Genomic DNA, 26436 nt, shown 5'->3' with positions numbered 1-26436 from the left:
CTCCCCAGGAATCTTTATTCCAGCCCGAATCCCTTTCTGCCTCATCAAGGCCTCTGGCCTGGCCTGTGACAACCTGCAGCGGGAGGATATGCAGACGGCACCTGCCGCCACGGTGACCCCTTCCCAACAGAGGTGACAGTGCCCAGCAGCCGGGCAGTGCACTGAGACAGCTGTCCAGGCCCTGGAGGCCAGGCCTGTGGCCACAATAAACCCTCTTCTTCCCTTTAAGGACAGGAGGACATGAAGGACAATCCAAAGCCAACCAAAACACCCAGGCCCAGCTCCCGACCTGCATCTGAACAGTCTCGGTACTCTTCTGTGCTTACAGCAGGGAACTCCCACAGCAGTGAAGCTCTGAATTGGAGCTGCCATGGCACGAGTGTCCTGGCCCAGTATGACTGGGTCTGACTTCACTCCCAGCAGCACAGCATTTAACGCCAGATGGGAGATACAGACACTAAGTGTAACAGTTCAACATCGTTCTGGATGCTTTCAATGCTCCGCTTGTGAACTTGAGAGAAACAGAGCAGAAAGAACCTCAGGGACCGTCGGGTTCGGTGTTTCTCAGTGTGGGAGCCACTGGCATTTGGAGTGGGCCAATTCTTCCCTGGACCGGGTGGCACTGCAGGGTTTTAGTTTCCAGGGTCCTCAACCATTGGTGCCCCCAGTGGTCGAGAACCACTGAGGGCAGAGAAGTCGGTCATTTTGCCCAAGGCCACCTAAGTAGCTAGAGCGGAATCCCATGTCTCGTAACACTTAGTTTTGTGTTCTTTTCATTGTACCAAACTCCCCTAATTAGGCTCATTAGAGCATGAGACACTTAAATATTAAGAATAGACTTCACACTCACTGATAGGATTTATGGTTTCTGGATCTAAGCCTGATTGCGTGAACTGTTTTTTCAATCTCGTTATGGGTATTCTGGTATAGAAGCATAATTCTATTACTATAATTACTCTGAGAGGGCAACAAAAGTGTCTGAACTAACAACCACCTATCAATATTCAAGTCCTCAGGATGCATTGTGTACAGAACTCATATTTCAAAGAATATCTGTACCAGAGAGAGAAAGAGATCTGGAAACATTTACATTTTATTAAAACAATGTTTTCCTTCAAAGCACCATCTCTGCAAGCAGTCAGGGAAGTGAGTCCTACGTGGGATAACTTTTACCAAATAAAACCTTTCAGCTGAGATTTTTTAAAATCAAGATTCTCAAATTCAACCTAGCACTCATTATGAATGTGAAATCTAAGTTTATATTTTCAGTAACTTCTCGCTAGTTCTTAAAGGACTTGTAACAAAATCAGTCCAAAGCATGACACTGTCAACTGAAAAAATGCACAGTGTGAGAGCTGTGAATCCCGTTGTACTGGGGGACTTGCTGAGGACAAAAGCCCGGGAGAGAGCATCTCAGATATCTCTAAGGAACGGCTCTGAAGGGTGGGGGAGGTCAATGCATATATGATTTGGCAAAGGGTGCACATGCAATCCAGCACACATAATTCACATGCTAAATTTAGGACACTATAGCTACATAAACTTTTCCCCTGAAATTTCAGAGAGAGAGAGAAAAAAACAGCCTCAGCTCCTCCAGTCTTTAGTGGTGGTTTATTCATGTAATTCTAATGGTGTATAATTTTTCCTTCACTTCTCTAATTTGTAAAGCACATTGTGATACTCCTTTTATGAGTCACACAATTTACCATCCCTACAAGAACAAGGAGGGAACTTCCCTGGTGGCAGAAGTGGTTAAGAATCTGCCTGCCGATGCAGGGGACACGGGTGCAAGCCCTAGTCCGGGAAGATCCCACATGCCGTGGAGCAACTAAGCCCGTGCGCCACAACTACAGAGCCTGTGCTCTAGAGCCCGTGAGCCACAACTATTGAGCCCGCGAGCCACAACTATTGAGCCCGCGTGCCACAACTACTGAAGCCCGTGCGCCTAGAGCCCACGCTCCGCAACGAGAAGCCACTGCAATGAGAAGCCCACGCACCGCAACAAAGAGTAGCCCCCACTCACCATAACTAGAGAAAGCCCGCGTGCAGCAACGAAGACCCAATGCAGCCAAAAATAAATAAATAAATTTATTTAAAAAAAAAAAAAAGAACAAGGAGGGAGGACGGAAGGGAAGGGAGGTAGAGACTGAGAGAGGGAAAGGGGGTAGGGGGGTGCCTGAGGGACTACAGAAACACAAAGCCGAAAATAATGCTACAGAAATTTCAGGTAAAATTCAGAAAGTATTTTGAAACTTATCTAGCATCAAATCTTGTCTACGCACATACAGGCGGGCAAATGTGACTGTTTATTTTCTTACACCAAATCAAATTAATCATCACTTAATAGTATTCTTTTTCATTTCAAAAACCTTCACAGAGTCTCTGTCGACATCCAAAGGGACCGCTCCCACTGCATGTGGCTCGGAGAAGTTTCCAGTCCACAATCACCATCCCAAACAGAACAGTTTTACAGCAGAGCTGATTCAGGACTTACCTCTTGCAGTCAGGACACCCAGCGCCTCACAGGGTAAAGCCTGCAGCCGTTCAGGGCTGGGCTTTGTGTGGTTGGAGGGATGGCGGGAGGGTCTGCGGGGATCCGCCTCAGGCCCCTCTGACATTTACATGTCAATAGTCAAACCAAAGCTCCCGCGACCTGGGCCCCTCCGTGCAGCCAGGCGCTGGGTTTTGTCTTTCTCTCTCTCCAAGGAGCCTTGAAGCCACTGGCTGCCAGCAGGCATTTGGCAAACTCGTTATGACGGATTTGTCACCCTCTTGGGAGCCCTGAGCCTGGGTAAATACATCACAGGCTTTTCAAATTATCTGAGGACTTCACGCTGGGAGAGATGAATGCTGTAGATAAGACCCACAGAATCAGAATTCCAAGAGAGGTCTGTCTGGCTTGAAAAAAAAATGAGCTGAAAGGAAAAAGACGGTTCAGAGAAACAGAGGTTCCATCATTCACTTAGGCTCAAAAGCAACTGCTCTGGGGTTTTAGTTTGCTTACAAGTCAGTAGGAGACAATGGAGAGACCAAGTTAATAGGAGACAATGGAGAGACGTGGATGTCAGAAACAAGTGAACAAACGTAACAATTTTAGGATTCGTTATAAAAAGACAGCACTAAGGACAAGGGCGGATGGGGAGGATTAGATGGTCCACATACTATTCTACAAAGAAGAATCTTCTCCTACGAGGAAGAAATGATTTGGGCAGGGTCGGGGTGGGGAATGGCCATCCTCAGTACAGGAAGGGCACACACAGTAGATTTATTCTGGGGGCTCCAGACGGCAGCAGAAAGGGCTGATGAATTTTCTAACAATGAAAAGCTCTGGCTGTCGAGAGTCAGCGCCAAGGCTGCTTTCCCAAAGGGCCCTTGGAGCCCCGCCCCCTGTACGAGAGGTGCTGGGCAGAGGCTCCTTCTGAGGCTCGGCTGGTGGCCAGCTGCCTACAGGGACACTTCCTTAGCGTCTGATGTAAGAAGACCACCCTGAGTACGGGTTCTCAGGATCTTTCGAGCTGGAAACAGGATGATGATGAAATTAAAATATGGATTTAAAAAGTGGCATAATCTGTGTAATGTACAGAGATTGATTTCTCTTGGAATGAAGCCACTCTTAAGATGCTCAAAAACAGTCCAAGCATTAGTCATTTCTGAAATTACAAACTGTAGATCCATGACCCATTTGTTATAGTTTGAAAATGGCAACGTTGGCTCCCTGGATCCCATTTCCTTACATTCCTTTTCCTTCCTCTCTCCATTTCTCAAAAAGCTGCTGATATAATTTAGGTCACTTATAGCACTTACATTTACAAAGTGCTTTACGGTCAATTGAATCTTATGAATACGTCATAGGGCAGAATCTCTCTGCTACCTTAGAACTTAGAAGCAGAGGAAAGGAGGGAGTTCTAGGGAATGCCTTCAGAAAGTGTCTGCAGGGACTGAGCGGACCTCCGATTGTTTCCACCTTGAGAAGAGCAATGGTAAAAAATCTTTCCTCCCCAGGGAAGCTTATATCTCTGCCTACCTTGTGAAAGAATCATGAGAATTGCTTGACCCACACTGCCCCCTGGCACTGTGTTCTGGGTACAAAGCAGACTCAGATGAGACTTCACCAAGCCTCCTCATATAGTAGAGACACCACCACCAGCACCAGCGCATCACCTAACGACATTATTATAAGACAGCTCTCAACATTCTTACTTCTCTAAAGTCAGCAGAGAAAATGCACAAGATATGTGTAGACAAAATTTTGGTAATTACTGACAAATTACCCTCTAGATAGATTTCAACTCCCACCCACATCTTACAGGAGTACCATTTCCCTACATGTCCACCAACATGAACATAATCAGGTCTGTCTGTTATGTTTCGCCTTACCTTTGAGAACTTGATAGGGGGAAAAAATCTCATTTTTGTTTACTCTGTATTTCACTTATTGTTAGTGAGGTAAAGCATCACTATATTTTTTAAACACTAGGGAGAAAATTTGGAGAAACATGTCCTCAATTGCAGACCATGATTGCTCATCTTTGTGGGACAGGAACATAGGAGACTCACACTTTCCACATATGTGCCTCTGTAGTGTTTAAACTATGCATAACTTTGCTTTTTTTCCCCCGATGTCAAAAGTAAAGTTTTTTAAGTAACTAGTGAGTGGGGCATTTTCAAAAAAATTATATCAATGGTTATTCAGCATCAATTAATTATGCAAGGCACCCTTCGGGGTAGACAATACAAAACTAATTAAGGTGAGTCCTTGTTCCTTGACGCTCACTATCTGGTTGAGTGAATAACATGTACTCACACTCACTTTTTTTTTTTTTAACATCTTTATTGGGGTATAATTGCTTTACAATGGTGTGTTAGTTTCTGCTTTATAACAAAGTGAATCAGTTATACATACACATATGTTCCCATATCTCTTCCCTCTTGCGTCTCCCTCCCACACACTCACTTTTAAAATGAAGGAAACAATACAAAGCTTGTTAACAAACTCTTCTCTCACTGAGGCAGGACCCATCACTCCTGATCCAGCTCCTTCATGCACCCATATGCCCAGCATGTCACCATGATTGTGGGGTTTTTGTTACTGTTACATTAGATATGCTGCCAACATTTAGAGTCTAGCAGAATGCAGAGGACATGAGTCTTTTTGAGAGAATCTCAGAATAGAACAGAAATAGCCAATTTGGAAGGCTGATCTTTTGGGACAGTTAGATTTCAGACAGACAATGACCTAAGAGTATAAACAGAGACCAATGCACACATCTGCTGGTGAGAAACCAGCACAGAAGCTGTGTGGGCAAGTCTGTGATGGTACAATGCCCTTTAAGCAGGTTTTCTCAGAGGAAAAGAAGAATCTAAGGAGGAGGGGGGTCTTGCATCCCAAGTGATACAAACCTCACTTTACTTCCCTGGAAAGGTTCAGTCTTCAAAAGAGGGAAGTACTGAACTGTTTCAACACACCCCAAAGGATATAAAAGACTATAGTAAATCAAATTGATTTGTTAATAAATTTCACTTGATTATTAATGGGAATGTAAATCAGTAATTCTGAAAAATAATTTGACTGTTTTGATACTCTAATTCTATTTCTAGGACTCTATCACTAAGGAAATAATTCTTCTTTTTTTTTTGGCCACGCCATGCCACATGCAGGATCGTCCCCAACCAGGGATTGAACCTGTCCCCCATGCGTTGGGAGTGTGGAGTCTTAACCACTGGACTGCCAGGGAAGTCCCAGGAAATAATTTTAATTATGAAAAAACCTCTATGCAGAAAGATGTACACGACAGAGATTGGTTCAAGATGGCAGAGTAAAAGGACGTGCGCTCACTCTCTCTTGCGAGAGCACCAGAATCACAACTAACTGCTGAACAATCATCGACAGGAAGACACTGAAACTCACCAAAACAGATACCCCACATCCAAAGACAAAGGAGAAGCCACAGTGAGACAGTAGGAGGGGCGCAATCACAAAAAACTCAAATCCCATAACTGCTGGGTGGGTGACTCACAGACAGAACACTTATACCACAGAAGTGCACCCACTGGAGTGAAGGTTCTGAGCCCCATGTCAGGCTTCCCAACCTGGGGGTCCAGCAACGGGAGGAGGAATTCCTAGAGAATCAGACTTTGAAGGCTACTGGGATTTGATTGCAGGACTTTGACAAGACTGGGGGAAACAGAGACTCCACTCTTGGAGGGCACACACAAAGCAGTGTGCATATCAGGACCCAGGGGGAAGGAGAGTGACCCCATAGGAGACTGAACCAGACCTACCTGCTAGTGTTGGAGGGTGTCCTGCAGAGGCGAGGGGTGGCTGTGTCTCACTGTGAGGACAAGGACACTGGCAGCAGAAGCTCTGGGACGTACTCCTTGGCGTGAGCCCTCCCAGAGCCCGCCATTAGCCCCACCAAAGAGCCCGGGTAGGCTCCAGTGCTGGGTCGCCTCAGGCCAAACAACCAACAGTGAGGGAACCCAGCCCCACCCATCAGCAGACAAGTGGATTAAAGTTTTACGGAGCTCTGCCCACCAGAGCAACCACCAGCTCTACTCACCACCAGTCCCTCCCATCAGGAAACTTGCACAAGCCTCTTACATAGCCTCATCCACCAGACGGCAAACAGCAGAAGCAAGAAGAACTACAATCCTGCAGCCTGTGGAACAAAAGCCACATTCACAGAAAGACAGACAAGATGAAAAGGCAGAGGGCTATGTACCAGATGAAGGAACAAGATAAAACCCCAGAAAAACAACTAAATGAAATGGAGATAGGCAACCTTCCAGAAAAAGAATTCAGAATAATAATAGTGAAGATGATCCAGGACCTCGGAAAAAGAATGGAGGCAAAGATCGAGTAGATGCAAGAAATGTTTAACAAGACCTGGAAGAATTAAAGAACAAACACCTCGAAGAATTAAAGAACAAACAAACAGAGATGAACAATACAATAACTGAAATGAAAAACACACTAGAAGGAATCAATAGCAGAATAACTGAGGCAGAAGAACAGATAAGTGACCTGGAAGACAGGATGGTGGAATTCACTGCCACAGAAGAGAATAAAGAAAAGAGAATGAAAAGAAATTAAGACAGCCTAAGAGACCTCTGGGACAACATTAAACACAACAACATTCGCATTATAGGGGTCCCAGAAGGAGAAGAGACAGAGAAAGGACCCGAGAAAATATCTGAAGAGATTATAGTCCAAAACTTCTCTCACATGGGAAAGGAAATAGCCACCCAAGTCCAGGAAGTGCAGAGTCCCACACAGGATAAACCCAAGGAGAAACATGCTGAGACACATAGTAATCAAACTGACAAAAATTAAAGATGAAAAATTGTTAAAAGCAACAAGGGAAAAATGACAAATAACATACAAGGGAACTCCCATAAGGTTAACAGCTGATTTCTCAGCAGAAACTCTACAAGCCAGAAGGGAGTGGCATGATATATTTAAAGTGATGAAAGGGAGGAATCTACAATCAAGATTACTCTACCTAGCAAGGATCACATTCAGATTCGACAGAGAAATTAAAACCTTTATAGACAAGCAAAAGCTAAGAGAATTCAGCACCACCAAACCAGCTCTACAACAAATGCTAAAGGAACTTCTCTAAGTGGGAAACCCAAGAGAAGAAACGGACCTACAAAAAGATGTACATGACAGCGTTATTTATAGTAGCAAAACTGGAAACAGCATCAGGAAGACTGTCATCCAATAAAAGAGGATGATTCAATAAACCAGGAAACCTCCACCTGCTTGAAAATTACAGTGCCCTAAAAATGATGTTTCAAGCTTCACATTCTTGTCTCAGTAATGCATTACTGGGAATCTATCCTAAAGAAATAATTGAAAAACACAGGAAAGTGAAAACACCCTAATATCCCACAATAGAAATGTTAAGTAAGCTCCTATTATTTCTTCCAAACTTAGCTCAAGTGGTACTTCTCCTGGGAAGTCTGCCCTCACCCCGGCCCAGCTCTGGGCTCCCGTGATGCCCTGAGCACCACCCATCATAGCATGACCCCAGGGTTCTATTCCTGTGTGCCAATTAAGCGCCTTAAGGTCGGGGAACTTGACTTTGTTGATTTAGTACTCCCAACCCAGCACAGTGCCTAGCACAAACTAAATATGCACCTAGACGTCTACATTATATAAGACTACATAATCAGTGTATTCGTTTGTTAGGGCTGCCATAACCAAATACCACAAGCTGGGTGACCTAAACAACAGTCACAATTTATTGTCTCACAATTCTGGAGGTCACAAGTCTGGAATAAAGGTGTCAGCAGGGTTGGTTCCTTCTGAGAGCTATGAGGGAAGAATCCACTCCAGGCCTCTTTCCTTGACCTGTGGATGGCCATCTTCTCTGTGTGTGTGTCTGTCTCCAAATTTCCTCTTTTCATAAAGATACCAGTCATACCGGACCAGGGCCCACACCAACGACTTCATTTTAACTTGACTGCCTCTATAGAGAACTTGTCTACAAATAAGGTCATTGTCTGAGGTAAAGGGAGTTAGGGCTTTCACACGTGCATTTTCGGGTGACACAATTCAACCCATAACAATCAGCAAACTTGCAGATTTATGAGAGTTCCCAATAATTTAAAAACACCTGTTTTATAATGTTTAATAGAAAAAAAGGAGGTATATTTACATATACAGCAAGAGTTCTTAACTTGGATTCTATTTTAGAGTCCACGACCATCCCCAAGTTAAGAACCATTGATGATACCAGATTTAAGATTTTTTTTAAAGAAAATAAAATGTGAAGGTAATAAACCAAAATACTAATGGTTTATGCCTCAGGGTGATAGTATGGATGTTTGGGATTGTTTCCCAATTTTCTGTAATAATTTCAAATTACTATTATAGTCAGAAAAAAACCTCCCTTTTGTTGAAAAAGAAGAAATGATATTTTTAAAGGGTTTAGGGACTTCCCTGGTGGTCCAGTGGTTAAGAATCCACATTTTCACTGCAGGGGCACAGGTTCGATCCCTAGTCACAGAACTAAGATTTCACATGCCACGTGGAGCAGCCAAAAAAATGGGGTTTAGAAACATGTGAAAACGAATGTTTTACACAAATAGTGTATTAGGGAAAGACAGGAAGAAAAAATATAATACTCACAGAGTTCGTTAACAGAAGTTATAGAAAGAATTTTGTGTACGTCTTCCTAAGTTTTGTGTGTTTTCCAAATTTTTTAATAGTGAACTACATTACTCTCATAACCAGAACAAGCCAATAAATCTAATTAAGAACATGTAGTTTAAGTATTTGGTTGTATATTAAATATTCAATATTAAGAGCTGAGTTAACAAATTATGGTACAATGACAAAATGCAGTTTTTAAATGACCATTATGAGACATACAGACATAGGAAACAGCTTATGAGACAGTTCTCTGAAAAAAAAAGTAAAATATAAAAAAACACACAAATTATAACCAGTAAAATATAACCATATGCAGGCAGTAATTTGCAAAAATGAATATCTATTGAGAGTAGGATTATGTATTATTTTTAAATATTCTTTAATATTATATTTTCATTTTATTTATGAAAATGTATTCTAAGTATTCTTAGAAAATGTTCTTTTCTAAGAATATCTGTAACTCGTTTTACACTGCCTAAAACAGCTTTTAACCATTCCAAGAATCAACTTCTTGTCTAGAAGATGGCTGGCAAAACTTCAGGCTTGTCTGGCTCCCAACAAACAACCCACAGTATTCATCACAACTCAGTGGCTGGTTTCACCTTCACTGTTGGTGGAAGTGCACATGGACACACCCTTTCTAAACGACAACTTGGTAGTACTTGTTAAATCTATTAACGTTCACTCTCTTTGACTGAATATTTCCACATCTGGGACTCTGTCCCACAGAAACAATTCTACACATGTACAAAGTAAAGGTAACAAGAACGAACAACTGGTCAACCTAGGGTGGCCCTTTCTCACAGGGGACTGTGGGAAGGAGAGTTTCAGTTAGAAAGCAGTGGAGAGACCTACAATAGCTACTAAATGGAAAGGCCACGCAGCTTTGATTCACTGCCCAGTTTACTATTTCCTTTGATGTCTTTATTTCTGGCAACTAACCAGAAACAAGGGTGCTGATTCAACTCTACATGTTCCAATCATATGCATGCCAGTACAGACGCTGGGATACAGATTCAGGTGAAATAAGCATGTTTTAGATTGTTTTCTTTTTAGCTCCCAGCTTCACAAACAGAATTTAGAGTATAGCAACTCTTATTTGAAAATAGTCATAGAATGGGAGCCATATATGCTCTCATTTTTTCCTATTTTTGCTTAAATAGGAAATGTCCAGACCTTAGGTTTGGGCTCCTAGGGTTTGTCTCCTAAATAAATTGTGTTTCCATCTATCTATTCATGTTTACATAGAGAGTCTTGGGATTGTTGCCTTCTGACAATTTATAAATAAGACAAATTTCTCATTTTACATTGACTCCCTCAATGGTTGACTCAAAGTACAAAAATTCTGATCAGGTCAAGAATGCAGGTTAAATTAGATCTCCTCAGTGAAGACTGTAAAGGAGGTGGAGTAAAGCACAAATAACTTCGAGCTAAAATGACATTAATGAATTAGGTTTGTTTCTAGACTATATTCAATGTAACAATGTAGTGGGCAATTTTTCAGATTAAAAAAGAGAGGGACTTCCCTGGCGGTCCAGTGGTTAGGACTCCACACTTCCACTACAGGGGGCACAGGTTTGATCCCTGGTCGGGAAACTAAGATCCCACATGCCGCAGTGCAGCCAAAAAAAATAGACAAAAACTTCACAAGTTATTGATATTAGAGTTCCTCAGATAAACATATGTTTATGAATACTGATGATATCTAATTTGCAGACCACTGCACATTCTGAACATTTTTTCTCTACCTCAAGCTAAGACAGCTTTAGATATGTGAAGGAAAAGATAAAAGGAAGCTGGGTGGGGCTTCCCTGGTGGCGCAGTGGTTGAGAGTCCGCCTGCCAATGCAGGGGACACGGGTTCGTGCCCCAGTCTGGGAAGATCCCACATGCCGCGGAGCGGCTGGGCCCGTGAGCCATGGCCGCTGAGCCTGTGCGTCCGGAGCCTGTGCTCCGCAACGGAGAGGCCACAACAGTGAGAGCCCCGCGTACTGCAAAAAAAAAAGGAAGCTGGGTGAGTTGTGTAGTACTGCATGGGGGCTACTTGGAGAAGTCTGACAGATAAGCATTACCGCCTGCACCCCCTTCATCTACAGCATTACAAGCTGTCAATTTTTAAACCTGAAGTCCCACCATTAACTGGATTGACAGTTGCTTAGAAAATAAAAAATTTTTAAAAACCATTCACACTGGTAATGTGAGATGTTACTTTACAAAATAACACAACTACACTTGATTAATAAACACTATACATCAGGTACATAGAAATTCACTGGAGAGACTTAAAATTACACAACCCTAGAAGGATAAGAATAAAGATGAGATTTTAAAAGGAAAGAAAAACCAAGAAGTGACACTTTTAAAGAAAAAAATTTTGGAAGATGTAACAAATATGCTTTTTAATAAACCCTCTAGACCTACAGCAGTGATTACATAAAGGTGAAAAGCAAAGGCAAGGGAGCAAAAACTTACAGTATGCCTGAATTCGAAACTTGGGATGCCAGGTCAGGAAAAAATCTAAAAATGTCTGATTTAAAGAATCTCTATTAAACACAAAGAAAGTATAAGCAACGCAAGATGACAACACAGAGCAAGGCCAGTGACCATGGAGACAGATGAGAGCTCAGGAAGCAGGCAGTGGCCTCTCTTCCTCTGGGGCTTTTCCTGGCCAAGTGTGAGCCCAGGTACCTCACGGCCCGAACCTTCTCATAGGGCTGAGGCACGGACACAGCACGTTGGCCTGAGCAATCAGCAGATGTGGGAGCAGGGGAGTGAACGATTTTCTTTGCTTTTCAGAGGCAGACCAGAGTGGGGGGTGGTGCAGACAGCATGAAACAACATGATTCACCTTGCCTTGCAGAGGAAGCCACTCACAGCCAGAGAGATGCCAAGACATGGGGAGACCCAGTGAGACACTGAGGTGGTGGTGGCACCCGTCACCCTGAGGTTTTCTGCCAGGATCCTCAGGGGATGCATTCACAATTCTGGCACAGGCTATCCTGAGAGGGACCAAAAGGAAAGGACCCAGCGAGTTTTTGGCAGGTCCACCGTGAAGCAGGACTATTGCCAAAGACAAGGGAAGACCCGAGAAGCACAGTGACCTCCAATAACCAGCTGTCCCTGCTCCTCCGAGGGGCTCCTTTACCCATCAGGCACTTACAATGGATTCACTAACTCTGGGCCGAATCACAGTTACTTAGAGTTTGACCATATGGGGCTGTCCTGGAACCTGAAGTGATAAACATGTACATATACATATAGGCATTGATATCTATGTGTGTGGAGATGGAAGGGAGGAAGGAAGGCTGCAGGGGGGGAGATGGTTATTCCTCTTTTAGAAAAAACAGGAGGTGCTGAAGAAACTAGCAATAATACTTGGTAGTACTTTATACTTTCCTTCTGAATAGATTTGGAGTGTCTTATGCTATACTATATTTGCTTGGAAGCTTAATAAATAACCACCTCAAGAAATTAAAAAGAAAGAAAAAATAGGAGGTGGAACTACATGACCTCTTAGCCAAACCATTATCTATCTATAGGATCTCATGCAAACCTCTATACCTTTACTTGAAAGAAAGGTATTCCAAGAAGCTATTCCAACAGGCACTGTGCTCTGTGCAACACACTCTCTTGAATTACACTAGTTTTACTGCAAGGAAGTTCCTGTAAAAACTAACTGATAAAGGAAAGAGTTAAGATTTATCCTGCCTGTGCTATTACAAACTGTTCCAAATAGTGAGTAACCAAAATAGTAAACCAAATAGTAAATAAGATAAAGTTTCTCTTTATATTTCAGCTAATAAAGAAGAAATAATGCAACCCATATATATATTTAGCAGTACCCAATGGATTAAAGAGCCATACTGAAAACAAAGAGGTTGCTACCTATTAGAAATTATGGAAATAAAGGTAAAATATATAGATGTTTTAGTATCTATGACATATACAAATATAAAAATAAAAGATAATTTTAAAAATAAAGCCATATAAAACAACTATAGGGCTTCCCTGGTGGCGCAGTGGTTGAGGATCTGCCTGCTAATGCAGGGAACACGGGTTCGAGCCCTGGTCTGGGAAGATCCCACATGCCACAGAGCAACTAGGCCCGTGAGCCACAACTACTGAGCCTGTGCGTCTGGAGCCTGTGCTCCACAACAAGAGAGGCTGCGACAGTGAGAGGCCCGCGCACCGTGATGAAGACTGGCCCTGGCTTGCCACAACTAGAGAAAGCCCTCGCACAGAAATGAAGACCCGACACAGCCAAAAATAAATTAATTAATTAAAAAAAAAAAAGCCTATACCCCAGTAAAAAAATTAAAAATTAAATTAAATTTTAAAAATAAAATAAAACGATAAAAATAGCAGAAGAAACTACAGATTAATATTTTTACAATTTTAGGAGTACACAAGCCCTTTTCATCTTAATCATAAAAACCAAAAATTTTTAAAGAAAACTGTGATAACATATGATAACATGTGATAACATGCATTTTTTTTTTTTTTTTTTTTTTTTGCGGTACGCGGGCCTCTCACTGTTGTGGCCTCTCCCGTTGCGGAGCACAGGCTCCGAACGCGCAGGCTCAGCCGGCTATGGCTCACGGGCCCAGCCGCTCCGCGGCATGTGGTAACTTCCCAGGCTGGGGCACGAACCCGTGTCCCCTGCATCGGCAGGTGGACTCTCAACCACTGCGCCACCAGGGAAGCCCCAACATGCATACTTTTTGAAAAGTTCTTACAAATGAATAAAGACAAAACACTCAAATAGTGAAATGGGCAAAGGATCTGATTAAGCAATTCCACACACACACTAAATAAGTTCCATTATAGGATTGTAATTATTTGGAATTAGAACCCTAGAAAAGTGCAGAAAACAGTAGTCAGTCTAACTGAAGGAAAACACACACACACACACACATTAACTTCAAAATAATATTCAACCTTAGTCTTGAAAGAAATGCAAAAGAAAAAGATATTTTTAAACCATAAAATTGGCAAAGATTAGGATGATTTGACAATATTCATGTTGGTGAGGGCAGTGGAAAAGCCACTGACAACTTTACCTGGGTACAGCTTTACCTTTCTGATGGGCAATAATATCACCTAGCATACACACACATTTGACCCACCAATTTCACATGCAGGAATTTATCCTTAAGAGTTAATGGGGGGCTTTCAACTGGAGATCTCCAGGCTTTCAACTGGAGATCTTGGGACTTCTCAGACTCTATAATCACATGAGCCAATTCTTTATATTTCTCTGTGTGCATGTCCCCGGTTCTGTTTCTCTGGAGAACCCTAACTAATGCAATTACAGGGTTAGTCATACAAATGAAAAACCAGGAAAGAATGGGTAGCCTCATCAAACGGTGCTAGATTAAATAATTATTGATTCACTCGAGTGCTTGATAATTGCTTACAGAAATGATAAGGATTAACATGAACTGACTTGGAAAGATGTCCCCAATATACTGCTGAATTTTTTTTAAGCAAGTTACAGAACAGTATGTACAATGTGATTTCATTAATATAAAATTGTGATATCATGCACAAGAGTGCGTATGTACGTGTGTGTACATGTGAAATGGGACATGATGTTTAATGAAACGCAATTTACCTCTGGGTGATAGCATTTTAGATGATTTTTACCCTCTTCAAATTCTGTATTATTTGTATTTTTCTCCAATGAGCTTGTTTATCAGGAAAATCAATAAAGCAATTCTCTTCCATTAAAAAACAAGTTCAAGACTTGTGGTTACCAAGGGGGAGGGGGTTGGGGGAGGGTTGGAGTGGGAGGCTGGGGTTAGCAGATGTAAGCTATTATATATAATGGATAAACCAGGTCCTACTATATAGCACAGGAAATTGTATTCAATATCCTATGATAAAACATATGGAAAAGAATATTAAAAAAAGAATTTACATATTGTATAGCTGAATCACTTTGCTGTATAGCAGACATTAATACAACGTTGTAAATCAACTATACTTCAATTACAAAAAATAAATTCATAGAGGCAAGCAGAGAGAGATACAGCTGTAACAGAGGGAATTTGGGTAAAGAGAGAGTTTGCAGTAGTTGCTGTTTTACAACAGGAGAAATGAGAATGTTAATGGGGGAAAGAACCAGAAGGGGATGAAAGAGTGAGCACCGCAGGCCAAGCAGGTTGAGTGTGTCCAGGGGAACCAGGAATAGATGAGTTGGTTCCTACCCTCAGGCGACACAGATAAGAGCCTACAAATGTAAAAACAATTCCCGGGCTTCCCTGATGGCGCAGTGGTTGAGAGTCTGCCTGCCGATACAGCAGACACGGGTTCGTGCCCCGGTCCGGGAGGGTCCCACGTGCCGCGGAGCGGCTGGGCCCGTGAGCCATGGCCGCTGAGCCTGCGCGTCCGGAGCGTGTGCTCCGCAACGGGAGAGGCCGCAACAGCGAGAGGCCCGCGTACCGCAAAAAAAAAAAAAAAAAAAAATTCCCGATGAGTGACACCGGAGCTGCAGAATGCAGAGCAACACTGCCAACGGGAGGGATCTGCAAAGGAATGCTGGAGGAGATGGTGCCCCTTCCAAGGTGGGTCGGATTTCTCTGCACAGAGATGGGTGGTAGGAAAAGCAGTAGCTGTTCTGACTGGCAGGCTTGTCAGATCAACAGGGCAGAATTTGGAGGTCAAGGAGCAGCAGGTGACGAGACTAAAAAATTAATCTGGAGCTCACAGTAAAAAGGCTTGAAGAGGCTGAGGACTTGGACCATAACACAGGAGGAATTCTAGGAGGGCTGCGCAGTGCAGGGACCCCATTCAAATACAAATTTAGCGGCAGCTTGTTGGATTTACAGATTGGGGGAACTTGACCCTGGAGGCAGGGAAAGCCCAGTGAAAAAGCTAACGTGACAGAGAAATGAACTAAAGTTGTGAATTAAAAAGGTGGCAACAGAAGTAGAGAGTGACATGAAAAGCACGGAAGAGGTCTACACATAGTACGAAACATGCGACATCCACAACCACGGGAAACCGAATCAAGACGGGGCTGAGCTGATTCTATGAGGCTCTGTCTGCTGTTAATCATTCTGCATTAGAATTTTACTCAAACGCCACATTTTATAAACAGGTGTTTCCTCTTCTCCTTCTACAACTTACTTTTGTGCCAGGTATAAGAAGGTGAGGCAGTAATAATTAACAGTTCTCCTAAAGGAAATCCAAAACCTGAGAGACAGCCTTAGTGCCTCATTAGCAGGAGCCGAATTCATAATAATCATTACTCATGAGGTGAAAACTAAACAGACCCAGAACTGGGGAAGTGGAGGAACTGACGAGATGGAGGTGGGGAAGGGAGAGACCAAGGGAGGGGGAATCAAAAAGAAACAAGTTTGTAACACAAATTTTTACAAAATGATGCACCTTGGAAATTTTCTGAAAATACTGCTAAAAATTCTAAATACAGATTAAGCGGCCAGAGAAACGCTATAAAACCACTTAGGTTAGCTAGAAAAAGTCCCAGCCACTCAGAAAAACTAAAATAAAAAATTTAATTCTAAGCGACCCTCACATTCAACCATCAAAAAAGAATCTATTTATCATGCCTAAATAAATAACATCTCTATTTATAAATAATAGGAGTAAGAACTTGACTTTTCCTCTGCTGAGTTATACTCATTCTACATATTTCCTCATAGTCTGCTCTCGCTTTCAAAAAAGGATTATGGGTAATACAGAATATTTCATTAAACTTTGAGTAAAAAAAAAAAAATCCAGACAGGTAAGATAAGCACCCTCCTCATCACCTATTAGGCAAAATGTGAATTTTTAGACTCCCTGATCAGAACTTCAGAAATCTCCTTAGAGTGGGAGGGTGAACTATTGTAAAAAAAACACCTGTCAAGCCTAAAGCCATACACGCGTGGTATGAGTCACCTAATGGTTTTCAGAAGGCTTTTATGCCACCAGAGATATCTCCTTAGACGGCTGGGGGGCCTTGTGCTGGGGAGAGTTTGGGAAGTAAAGAAAGTGGAAGGAGAGACACACCCCTGGGAACTCCGTCAGTACAAGAGGAATTTTTACAGCTGTTTTAAATTCCAAAATGAGTTTGAAGGTGTGAGTAAAGTTTCAACTGCACTCTAAAGAAATTTCCTTCAGTTCACAAAAATATATGCTTCGCACTTAAGCCTCAAGATGCTACACAGATAAATGAGTCCTCCAACATGCTTTCAGAAGTTATACCTGCAGGAGGCCTGAGCAACAGTGCTCTGCCCTACAGAGGGTGAGCTCTTGCAATACTCTTCAAAGAGAATCAGTGAACCGTTCACCGTTGGCAATGGTTCCAATCTTTCTAAAAATCCCACCTTTCAAGTCATTTGTACGCTAAGCATTATGACCTCAGCTCTAGAATCACAAAACTCTGTGCCTTCCATCTCGACTTTTGAGCTATGTACACAGCAAGTCTTTGATAAATACAGGACATAAACACTGTGGCTGACTCTAAGAGTTTAAAATACCAAGACACAGAGTGAAGTAAGTCAGAAAGAGAAAGACAAATACCGTATGCTAACACATATATATGGAATTTAAGAAAAAAAAAATGTCAAGAAGAACCTAGGGGTAAGACAGGAATAAAGACAGACTTACTAGAGAATGGACTTGAGGATATGGGGAGGGGGAAGGGTAAGCTGTGACAAAGTGAGAGAGTGGCATGGACATATATACACTACCAAACGTAAAACAGATAGCTAGTGGGAAGCAGCCGCATAGCCCAGGGAGATCAGCTTGGTGCTTTGTGACCACCTAGAGGGGTGGGATAGAGAGGGTGGGAGGGAGGGAGACGCAAGAGGGAGGAGATATGGGAACATATGTATATGTATAACTGATTCACTTTGTTATAAAGCAGAAACTAACACACCATTGTAAAGCAATTATACTCCAATAAAGATGTAAAAAAAAGAAATCTCATCTCTATATATTTTACATATAAAAAATAAATAAATAAATAAACAAAATACCAAGATAGTAAAGATGTAAAATAAAGATGTAAAAAAAAGAAATCTCATCTCTATATATTTTACATATAATAAATGAATAAATAAATAAACAAAATACCAAGACAGTGTCCAGTAACTAGTTGAGGACTCCATCAAGGTATCACAGGTATAGTGCTCGCTTCGGCAGCACATATACTAAAACTGGAATGATACAGAGAAGATTAGCATGGCCCCTGCGCAAGGATGACATGCAAAATCGTGAGGCATTCCATATTTTGGGGGGATTAACAGATACAAACTACTATATATAAAACAGATAAACAATAAGGTCCTACTGTATAGCAACTGGAAGCTATATTCAATATCCTATAATAAACCGTAATGGAAAAGAATATGAAAAAGAATATGTATATATATGTATATATAACTGAATCACTTTGCTGTACACCAGAAACTAACACAACATTGTAAATCAACTATACTTCGATAAAAAAAAAAAAATGATATCATAGGTATAGCACAAAACAGGATTCACAATACCTAATCAGAATGAAGTATATTCCACCTACAAAGCAAACTCCAAACAGTAAATCAACTCACCAGCAAGTATTTGCTATTTTCAGAAGGAAAAAAAAAAAAGACTTCCCAATTGTGTCTATAAATAATATACCTGTGTACTATAAAATCATAATATCAACTGATTTGTAGTTTTTCTCTTAGAGACCTCATGGATGAAGCTTAATTGACCAACCTCAGAGTATCAGATTCATTAACAAAGTTGTTGAAATTTTACTTCTTGGGGGAAAAATATCTTAATGAAGCCAAACAATAGCTTTTCAACATAAAGCTCTCTTACAAATTGAAAGTTTACAAGAAAGTGAATACTTCAAAGGAAAAAAAAGGTGAATAAGGAATACACAGGTACTTCACACACCAGAGAAGAAAAAGAAATCCAAGATCTAAAAACATATACAAATGTTCAGTCTTCTTCATAATCAAACAACGAAGACACAATTTTTACCTATAAAATTGAATGTAAAAAAATTAGAATAATCCCTACTGACAAGAGGGCAAGAAAACAAACTCTCACACATCGCTAGTGAACATTTCTGGAAGGCAATTTAGCAATATGTGTCAAAAGCCTTAAAAATAAAAACGAATACCCTTTGACTCAGCAATTCCATTTCTCTTCAAGGAAAATAACTTCAAGAATGAGATTAACATACAAAAATGTATACTGAAGCATTTCATGTAAAAGTGAAAATCTGGAAGCCACCTAAAGCTTCAACAATATGGGAACACTTTAATAAACTAAAAACTACCTATCCAATCAATGTAGTTCTATTTTAGATATATGATGTTGAAAAGTATGGGCTCATGATATATTATTAAGGGAAAAAGTTACAAGATAACATGAAAAGTATGATCTCAAGGTTGCACACAAAATACATTTAAGGGTATGTACCAATATAGTAATAGTGGTTACCTATAGGTGGAAGGATTGAAGATGCTTATCTCCTTTTCTGCTAATTTTTATACTATCTTCTTTTCTTTCCTTTTATTTTCATTGGCTTGCGGGATCTTAGTTCCCCGACCAGGGATCGAACCTGGGCCCTCAGCAGTGAAAGCACAGAGTCCTAGCCACTGGACCGCTAGGGAATTCCCACTATCTACTTTTCTACAATGAATATGTACTAATTTTGCTGGCTAAGTAATTTACCCATAACAAAACAACAAGGTAGATATTATTATTATCCTCATTTTAAATATGAGGAAACTGAGGCACAGAGAGGTTAAGTAGCTTGTCCCAGGTCACACAGCTAATACATCATAAAGCCAGGATTTGTCCTAAATTGACCTAGCTCCAGAGCCTGATCTCTAAACCACTTTGCAGTGACTCACATTTTTAAAATAATTTAAAGTAAAATGCCAGATAATCTATAATTACATGCACTACAAATTCTTAAAGAAAGAGGATCTTTGCGGGCCAGAATTTTCAGAGCATACTGGGAGACAGGTGGTGAAGCTGGATGTTTTCTCCCATCTCACCAGGCTGTCCCTTTTCATTTTAGGTTTTCACTCAGATTATCTGAAAAGTCATCTATTTATTCCTCTATCACTATTCTCCCTCCCTTCAACACACACACACACAAACACACAGCATTCTCGAAAACTCAAACTCCAATTAGTACACTTTCCTGCTCCCTTCCCAGGCCATGACAATTCCCTGAATACTTCTTTCCTGCTCCTAAAAGCCAAGGTGGGTCCCCCACAAATAACTCCCAGAGGTCTTGAGACAGAGCCAGACCTTGGAGGGGGCCCCTCCAGATGCAAAAGCCCTTCCATGTCCCCTGTCTCTTGTTTGTAGAAAAGCCATAGTCTCCCAGGCCTCCCCTGAGTCACAAAAGAGCAGGCTCAAGCAGTTAATGATTAGGACAACAGCGTCACAGAATCTTTAGTCCCTCCCTGAAGAACATAGGTAACAGTGTCTGATGCACATTCCTGAGTTGTTTTGCAGATACTAAAACTGCCACCAGAGGGAAAAAGCTAACTGCAGGATGACCAGACTGTAGCCATGACATAAGCTGCTCTGTCTTGAGCAGTACTGAGTCTGTGCCTTGCACAATTCCAAGAACTGGCCTCAAGGAAATGGGAACAAATCAACCCTGGAATTGAAGAGTAACTATGCTTAAAACAATCACGATGATGCTGATTAGACCACCACATGACCAGTTTCAAGACGGTTGTTGGAGCTGACTGTGCTGTTCTGCATGGAGCGCCCCCCACCGCCTGTGCACCCCTGAAACTCCCCTTTAAGACCTTCTGCCCCCTAACCAACAACTGGGAGGTGGTTTAGGGTATGCTAGTCTGCCATCTCCCCAGGTTGCCGGCTTCCTGAATAAAGCATCTTTTTTTTTCACCAACCCTTGTCTCTGGAACATTGACTCCAGAGCAATGAGCAGCCAAACCTGAGTTCGGTTCCAGCTCTGGCCAGTAATGGTCTACCCAGACATATTAACTCACAATCCAGTATAAAATAAAGTATTTTCTGTTTCCCTCACAAACAGAAATGTATACTATTTTTCCCCTAAGGAAGTTTCAAGTTAGTTTAGATGGAAGCAACGTAAGTTCTTGGAAAGGTGTTGTTAAAGTACAAAAGACTCTTGACAAACTATGGTGTGCCACGTATGAATAAGCAAGATTACAGGACCTTTTCCTGTGTATCATGTGACATTCCTGCTCTGGCCTCCAAACAAAAGCCTGATAGATGTAAGTGCTTGTAGATAATACTCTGAGCCATATAGGGCACATTGAGATTTCTGTAAGGGTGCACAGATGATCAAGTTGCTAGGGACTAAAGAAATGTTTTCTGTACATTAGAAGAAAAAATATTACTAATCAGTATAAAGCAAGCTCCAGCCATCTGCTGTTCTAAAATTGGACACTTGATCATGTTAAAAAGAAGTGAAGTTCCTGCTGGTGGAAGTAGGAATTTAGACTACTAGATAAAATATCACCACTAGTGATGAAATTATCTTATTAAAGAACAATGACAGCTTTTTAACTTCAGGGACCAATAATAGTTCTCCTCAGTTACATTTCAGAAAGTAATATTTTATTCTGTTATCCCAGAGCTTATTAAAGATGAGCCACTATTACTGGTGGACTGTGGTTTTGCACCTAACTGATAAATTAGATTGAGCCATATCTCCAGTATGTAAATATACATTATCAAATCTTTGTTTTGCAAAAGTGAAACTAACAAAAGATTGCCTCACCAAGGAATGAGTCTAGTTAATATAAGCTCCTTCAATTATATTTATCCAAAAACAATCTTAAAATTCACATGAAACCCCCAGAGACCTCAAATAATCAAAGCAATCCTGGGCAAAAAGAACAAAGCTAAAAGCATCACACCATGTGATTTCAAAATGTACTAAAAAGCTATAATAATTAAAAGAGCATGGCACTGGCATAAAAACAGACATATAAACCAGTGGAAAAGAATAGAGAGCCCAGAAATAAATCCACAATTGATTTTCAATAAAGGTGCCAAGAACACACAAAGAACAGTCTCTTCAATAAACAGAGTTGAGAAGACTCTGTTTTCATCAAAAGAATAAAATTGGACCCTTATCTCACTCCATATGCAAAAATCAACTCAAAAATAAATTAAAGACTTAAATGTAAAAACTGAAACTATAAAACATAGGGGAAGAGAACAGGGGAAAATCTTTTTGACATTGGTCAGGGCAATGATTTTTCTAATATGACCCCAAAAGTGCAGAAAACAAAAGCAGAAATAAATTGTATTGAATCAAACTAAAAAGATTCTATACAGCAAATAACAAAGTATAGAGACAATCTATGGAATGGGAGAAAATATTTGCAAGTTATCCAAAATATATAAAATACTCAAACAGCTCAATAGCAACAAATAACACAATTCAAAAATAGGCAAAGTACCTGAATAGACATTTCTCATAAGAAAACATACAAATTGCCAACAGATATATGAAAAGGTGCTCAACATCACTGATCATAAGGGAAAACTGCAATGAGATATCATGTCACACCAGTTAGAATGGCTATCATCAAAAAGATAAGAGATAACAAGTGTTGGCAAGGATGCAGAGAAAAGGGGATCCCTGTAACACTGTTGGTGGGAATGTAAATTGGGACAGTCACTATGGAGAACAGTATGGAGGTTCCTCAAAAAGTTAAAAATAGAACTACCATATGATCCAGCAATCCCACTTCTGGGCATATATCTGAAAGAAACGAAATCAGTTATCTCCAAGAGATATTTGTACTCCCACATTCATGGCAGCATTATTCATGATAGCCAAGGTACGCAGGCAACCTAAGTGTCCATTAATGGATGAATGGCTAAAGAAAACATGATATATATATATATATATATATATATATATATATATATATATCATATTTTATTCCATACACAGTGGAATAAATTTCAGCCTTAAAAAAGAAGGGAATCCTGTCATTTGCAACAACATTAATGAACCTGGAGGGTATTATGCTAAGTGAAATGAGTCACAAATACTGCATAATGTCACTTATATATGGAGTCTTAAATTTTTTTTTAATTATAAATAAATAGATATTTAAATGGCTGAACTCATAGAAAGAGAGTCGGCTGCCAGGTGCTGGAGAGTGAGAGCAACAAGGAGAGGTCAGTAAAAGGGTACAACCTTTCAGTTATAAGATGAATAAGGTCTGAGGATCTAATAATGTACAACATAGTGACCACAGTTGATAACACATGTAGTTGAAATTTGCTGAGAGTACTAGAACTTAAATGTTCTCACACACACAAAAAAAGATACATGTGAGGTGAAGGATATGTTAATCCTTTCACAATGTTTACGTATATCAAACCACCATGTCGCACACTTTAAATATCTTACCAAAAAAAGAAAATCTTAAAATTTTATTTGTCCACTATACCTCAATGAAGCTAAAGGAAAAAAAAAACCATGGGGTAGGGGGAGACAAAATTCCTCATAATGTTAATATTGTTTTCTGATTAAAGAAAGCTTATTGGGGACTTCCTTGGTGGTCCAGTGGTTGAGACTCCACACTCCCAATGCAGGGGGCCTGGGTTCAATCCCTGGTCAGGGAACTAGATCCCACGTGCCACATCTAAGAGCCCATATGCTGCAACTAAGATCCCGCGTGCTCCAACTAAAAAGATCCTGCATGCCGTAATGAAGATCTCGCACATGTGCAGCCAAATTAATAAATTTTTTTTAAAAAAGAAAGCTTACTGAATCATGATATTGTACACCTAAAACTAATATAACATTGTAAATCAACTATACTTCAATTAAAAAAGAAAATAAAACCAAATTTTTAATAATTTTTTTTCATTTCTTGGCAGAAAAAAAGAAAGCTTATTAAACACCTCCCCTATATCCTCTCCCAACAAAGACCCCACTAACGTGCGAGAAAAAGAATAAAGATAAGCCACATTAAGGAATAGAACACAGAGTGGCCAAAAGCAAAGGAGAGATTTCAACAGTTATGGAAGATGGAAAGACAGTGGAGAAGAGGTAACTTCTGTATGAGCGGAAAGAAGCCTCAGCTTGGTGTTTACAGAGGGGGACACTTGAGAAAGGGACAATTTTGCCCTGCAAAACCCTGCTGAGGTTTGGGACTTAGAACCACTTGGCACTGGGGTGGACAGAAACACAAACTGGGGAGAAACTGAAGGTCTACAGTTGTACTTGGTTAGTGGTGCCCCACACGCACTGACTCATTATGACCCTCTCTGTCTCAAACATTTCAATATTAAAAACTATGCACACCCCCATGCGCACACAGGTGAATCATTCCGGTGCTGAGGAGGGAGCGGAGGGAAGATGCACACCTCCCAGCCATGCCCCGCCCACGAGCTTTCACCAATGAGCACTGACCACGGTACTGTGCTTTGTCTCCCAGCTGCTCCTTTACTCCACCGAGGTTTCTTTCTGCCTTTATTTCAGTGCAGCTGAACAGTTTTGACCCCAAATGGCTTACAGAGATGTGTAAGTGACAGCAGTAAAGGTGCTACAAAAGTGCCTGAGGCACCTTGCAGAAGGCAAAGGATGAAATTTAAGACCAGCAGGTACTCAGGGGCTGGTGGAGGCATCTCTTACACATCACTGGGAAGACTGGATGGTGTCTGGAAGAATCCGTGACCAGTATACACATCAGGACGTCAGGGAGCATGGTGCCAAGAACAACCCCAAAGGAATTATGCATACCACCCTGTTTGCGCTGATTCATTTAGCCCTGTCATTTCTCAAATTGCATACTGAGCTGAAAGGGTGGGTCATGATTATGAACAGTCAGCCCCCCAACTCCAAGCACAGAACACTGTCAGTCAAGCATCTGCTCTCACAAGATGGGATACAAAGAGTTTCCTTCAAATTTTCTCATTTTTATTATGAAATACTTGACACATATAAAAGACTGTATTAATATTATATTACATACACATAGGAATAAAGATCATAATAAAACTCACTTCTCAATTTAAAAAATAGAACATAACCAATAACAGTGATATTCTTTATGCTCCACTCCAATCATATCCCCAAAGTGTAAGCACCATTTGAATTTTGTGTTTACTTTCTTTTGCCTTTATTATGGTTTTGCCACATACGTATATAACCACAAGCCATATGTCATTTAGTTTTATTTTTCAATTTGTAAAACTGATATCATATTGTATTAATTCGTCGGTGGTTTCCCCCCAATATTATGTTTCCTCTCTAGAGAATTTGAACAGCTTCTAAGACAAGACCTTCATATACTCTACAATTTTGCACACAGACCCTCCAATTGCCTTTTAGTCTTAAACATGAACACAAAACCAAAGACCACCAGACATTCAAGGAAAGCTTCCAAAATGAAAAGGAGGGACCACAGTAAACAAGAAGAAATAACCCTGGAGTAAACTGAGATAATTCTGGTAACTGACAAGAACTTAAGGGACTTCCCTGGCGGTCTGGCAGTTAAGACTCCAGTATTCCACTGCAGATGGGGGTGGGTTCAATGCCTGGCAGGGGAACTAAGATTCCACATGCTGTGCTGTGTGGCCAAAAAAAAAGATAAGAACTTAAAAAAAAAAAAAAAACTTGCATTAGTATCCTCAGAGATTAATGAAAGTATTATAGAACAAGTTAAAATGAAAAAAATGATCAGAGAACCAAAGAGATTTCTTGGAAATAAAAATGTTATTGACAAATTTTTTTTTTATTCAATAGAAGGAACGAAAGTAAGTTTTCAAAATCTCCCACAGGGCTTCCGTGGTGGCGCAGTGGTTGAGAGTCCGCCTGCCGATGCAGGGGACACGGGTTCGTGCCCCGGTCCGGGAAGATCCCACATGCCGCGGAGCGGCTGGGTCCGTGAGCCATGGCCGCTGGGCCTGCGCGTCCGGAGCCTGTGCTCCGCAACAGGAGGGGCCCCGACAGTGAGAGGCCCGTGTACCGCAAAAAAAAAAAAAAAAAAAAAAAAAAAATCTCCCAGGAAATAGAACCAAAAGACAGAGGCAGAAATAGAGACAGAAAAGTTAGGCAGAAAGAGAGGCTCAATTCAATAGGTCTTCTGCATATCAGAAGTTTTAAAAGAGAAAACAGAGTAAGAGGACAGGAGAATTATCAAAGAAATGATAGAATAAAATTTCCCAGAAGTGAAGGGCATGAATCTCTATACTGAATGGGACAACGAATGAAAAAAACCAACCACATCAAGTGGTTGACGTTTCAGAATTATCCAAATTCCCTACATGGAGAAGAAAAGA

The 26436-nt window shown here is 40.9% G+C and overlaps 1 protein-coding gene across 2 annotated transcripts in view; it reads right to left on the bottom strand.

The window, feature by feature from the left end:
• Positions 1 to 26436, bottom strand: part of ANKRD6 (ankyrin repeat domain 6) — a 222702-nt gene that overhangs the window by 173446 nt on the left and 22820 nt on the right. The gene's annotated exons all lie outside the window — the stretch shown is intronic.

The sequence above is a fragment of the Grampus griseus genome (assembly GCF_964374135.1).
Source record: "Grampus griseus genome assembly, chromosome: 13".
NCBI lineage: Eukaryota > Metazoa > Chordata > Mammalia > Artiodactyla > Delphinidae > Grampus > Grampus griseus.
The sequence above is the reverse complement of the archived record's forward strand: the minus strand, read 5'-3'. Positions and strand labels throughout refer to the sequence as shown.